Consider the following 4412-nt stretch of genomic DNA (forward strand, 5'->3'; position numbering starts at 1 on the left):
GTGGGCAGAGCACAGATAGCCCATTGTGTAGCTTTGTGCGTAACTTCAAACAAACAAACAAACAAACAATAATAAACCGTCCAATGATAAAAGCCGTTACAAATATCTTTTGCACGGAAAACAATACATTAAAATTAACTGGTGAATTAAGTTAACTTTGGAATACCTCCAACTAGTTGATATCGGTGTTCTAAAACGTTCTATAAATGAAGACAACACACATATTTGTTTACGCTTCTAAAATAAATTGTTACTTCTTCATTGAGATACTTTCAATTTTTTTTTAAACATTTATCGCGAGGCTGTACTTGATAATATATTTACCTATAAGTTTTTATTCCCTAAAAGAAGAAGTAAATAGGAGCCCACCATTGTCTTATTTTTTAATAACAGATTTTCTTCTTTAGGGTCTTTATCTAGTTCAAACAAGTTTCAACTTCTCAATTTGTTATCTTTATAAGACAAATGTAACCAATAATATATCTTAGTATTATTGAATACTAAGTAAATCCTAATCAATGCATTTAAATGTATTGTAACAGCAAACGCATAGTTCACTACAAAACTACAAGTTTTTTTTGTTTTTTTTTGTTTAAAGCCTTTTCACTGGAATTCTGAGATGACCTTCTAATAGAAACCATCTTCGGAATCAGGGATCACCAAACTGAGAAAGTAATCAAACTGTTAAAACGATGCTCACACACAAAAGGCCAAAAATAGCTGTTTGCTCAGCTTATAACAATACATTTATAATGAAACTGATGCTGAAATGGTGAGAGGTCCAGAGTTATCAAAATATGTTATCAATAATTTCAGTATCATCTTATCTGTAGAGTGGTTTTACAACATAGGGGGGGGGGGGTATTAACATAGTTTGTAACATGTTACAAATCTCCCCAGAGATTACAAGGGGGCCAGGAACACAAAACCCAATATCATATTCGGGTTGAGCGACCATGAAAACCTACACCATAATAAATAAGGGCGCCTCGAGTACGCCTGCCAAGTTTAGTCGTGCTAGCTACAAAACTGTGGGAGGGTTTAGCTGGACAAAGATGTATACAAAGCTAAACATGAAGTCCCCAGAGTGTGTATCTCTAGAATATTATGTTACCTTTGGAATGTGTATGATTTCCATATTCATATTTGTGCCTGTAAATATATACTTGTCCTAGGAACTCACGAAACAAATAATATAAACTCAGTTCTGGAATGTGAAGGCCCGGTATGGCCAGGCGGCTAGGGCAATATACTCCAACGTCTTAGCACAACCCTTAGGATAACATGCACATAGCCAGGTGGTTAGGGGGCTATACTCCAACGTCTTAGCATGACACTTAGGATAACATGCACATGGCCAGGTGGTTAGGGCGCTATACTCCAACGTCTTAGCATGACACTTAGGATAACATGCACATGGCCAGGTGGTTAGGGCGCTCGACTCGCAATCTGCAGTGATGATTAGCTGCCTTCCCTCTAGTCTTACTCTGCTAAATTAGGGACAGCTAGCCCAGATAGCTCTTGTGTAATTTTGCGCGAAATTCAAACAAACAAACAAACAAACTGGAATAAGTAAAACACATCTATATTGTGGAAAATGCCCCCCAGTGGCACAGCGGTATGACTGCGGACTTACAACGCTAGAATCCGGGTTTCGATACCCGTGGTGGGCAGAGCACAGATAGCCCATTGTGTAGCTTTGTGCTTAATTACAAACAAACAAACTAACGTAGTAATGATAGCATTGTCTGAAGTTAATTAAAAACAACAACAACAACAACGTATCTAGATGGTTTTTATTATGTGACGCATTAGTTTTCTGTTTCTCTACCGCGTTCTCATAGTTTTCCCTGTACAGTGAAAATCAGTGCTTATTGCGAGAAGCCAATGATCCTATGATGACGAAATATCAAACGCAAGCCATCTGGTTATGTCACCTTGCAAAACTACCTGTTGACAACACCATTATTTCTATCGTTTTTATATGCTGTTAAGCACGTAATCCAAATATAGTTATCTGTTTGTCCGTCCCTTAATATGCGCCTGTCTTTTCGTTCGACAATCCATATATCTGCTTCAATAAATATAAACTGATGTCAAGTCATCCACACATTTTAATAAAAAAAAGTAACAATGAGGCTAATCTAAAAAGATTGCTTGAAATTATGTTGTTGTTTTTTAAATATAAAGTTCACTTAACTGATGTAAGGAAAGGAGGATTTCATCATCCTTATAAAAGTTAGTAATAAAAGGAAAGCACAGCAAGTGGATCACTTTAAAAGATGCCAAAGTAGAATGAGTTATTTTTTATGTACCGTCAGAATATTTGTAATAAATATCACTTAATAGTCAGTATAGCGAAAAAAAATCTCCCCTCTTCACAAAAAAGAAGAAAATATTCCGCAACTAAGCTAAGTATCACTACATTTGACGTTAGTTCTTTGAATAATTAAAGCTAAAATGTGTAGTCTTCATTTGCTGTTTTCATCATCTCGTGTAACTAACTTTCGTAAGATATGAACCCATTAAATGTTTACTTTCGAGTTTTCTAGGCGCTTATTGACGGTTGCATTACGCGTGCGTGAAAGGCTTTCATGACATATTGCGTAACGCCCAGCATCTGTGTAATGAGAAAGAAGGTATTCAGTATATACCGCCGTCTCCGAGAGAAGTCCCGCACGAGATAATGTCTGTGTAACGGTGAGTCGATGTTTGTTTAGATGCTGTTTATAATAACTGATAAACCGTTAGAAGTGTTATCATTTCATGCTTTATGTGGCCCTAATGATTAAAGAATATTGTAGTTTACCATTAAATAGCGGATTTAAAGACGTCATTCCGTGTAATATGCATGTTGAAGACCATAGGCCAAAATACTGCATCGTCAAAGGCACCGACGCGTTCGGAAGGCATTTTGAAAGTGAGTTACGAAGTGATTTCATGAAAAGTTTTTTTTGCGTTTGTAATGAAGAAAATGAACTAGGAAAGTGTTAGCTCTATAGTAGTTACATATAGCCATTCAAACACGGTTCGTCCAGTAATCTGTAGATTTCTTATGTGTTTTTTCTTTTAACACTAAATATAATCACTAGGCTATATATATTCAACCGTGTATTGTGAGCTCGGTATTCATTCGCCCATGTTGTTCTGCCTGCTATTATCTTTTCCCGGATATATGACAAATTAAATTTAGACGACTGGTCGATAAAATTCAGGTTTTTATCCGTATAATATAAAGGTAAAAAGTACATAGTCCGTCACATTATTGAGCTGTTACTGGAATTACTCTTAAGCCCATAAAGAAGGTTTCCTACATAAGCCCAAAAGGTATACTATATTTAAATATCAAGGGTGAGAAACAAAATACGCTCTCCGTCAAGTTTGATTAAATTGTTACATGTTTGTAACAAATGTTTATAAAACATAGTTAGGTTGGAGATTCGTGCTATGCCGAGAACAAAAGAAAACAAAAAGTTCAGCTGTTGATTATTGCTCTGTTTCTTCCTTTTGTTTCCTTTCATTCATTTTTGAAGAAAAGTGTCCCTACCTGTTGTAAAATGATGACAAACTGGGCAAATTTGGCTTCATCTAGCCCTACTCTATAATGTAAATACCATATATATATATACGTCTATAAAATGTGGCATGTTTTCTAACGTTTTGGATGTCTCAACGAGAAAAATATAGCATATCATAAACACTATCAAACAGTGCAATTTTTGTGGACAAGCTATAAATGTTAAACACTACTTAGTTTTAAAATCAAACAACCTTACTGTAATGATAAAAGAAAATCGACACATGTTGAAATGTGACGGAGAGAATGAAAATATTAATTGATCAACAGCCCATTATAGTTATTAATTAGAATAGAACTAAAATTATAGACCATAATAATAATGAACTTTAACATAATCATAATCACGTACAATTACATCATATTCTTAAAAAAAACAACACAGTATTGTAAAGACGTATAGTGTTATGCTAGGATACTGGTGGCATGTTTTTATCTTATATTGCTGCTGTCATGCAACTAAAATATTGTTAGTTATATTTTCGATGTTTTTATTTAAATGTTTGCTAGGTGGAGTAGCAAACAAGATCATGACGTTAGATTTAAAGTTATAAAAATATCCGTAGGATACCTAGAATGTTAATGATTCAAAGATTTTGAGAAATATCTAGAAAAAAGGATATATTATAAGTACAAAAATCAATGAAACATTAAGTCACTTTTCAGTTTTAAGTTCGTTCAGTGATTAAGAATCTAGTGAAGTATTGAGATTAGTGTTAGTTATCGCGTGTATTCAATTATTCGATTGATTAGCCGTGAAACTGTAAAAGTAAATTTATTTATACGTTAGTCGAAGTATTATAACAAATAAATGTTTGTTGAAAGTGAAAACGTT

General features: G+C 34.4%; 1 protein-coding gene across 1 annotated transcript in view; it reads left to right on the forward strand.

Annotated features, from left to right (window-relative positions):
* Nucleotides 1-2710: 2710 nt before the first annotated feature.
* Nucleotides 2711-4412, forward strand: part of LOC106463047 (nuclear receptor coactivator 2-like) — a gene marked incomplete at its 3' end in the record, with an annotated part of 79843 nt that continues 78141 nt past the window's right edge. Inside the window, exon 1 of the mRNA XM_022390455.1 lies at nucleotides 2711-2920. The remainder of the gene's footprint in view (nucleotides 2921-4412) is intronic.

Source organism: Limulus polyphemus, unplaced genomic scaffold, assembly GCF_000517525.1.
Source record: "Limulus polyphemus unplaced genomic scaffold, Limulus_polyphemus-2.1.2 Scaffold1312, whole genome shotgun sequence".
NCBI lineage: Eukaryota > Metazoa > Arthropoda > Merostomata > Xiphosura > Limulidae > Limulus > Limulus polyphemus.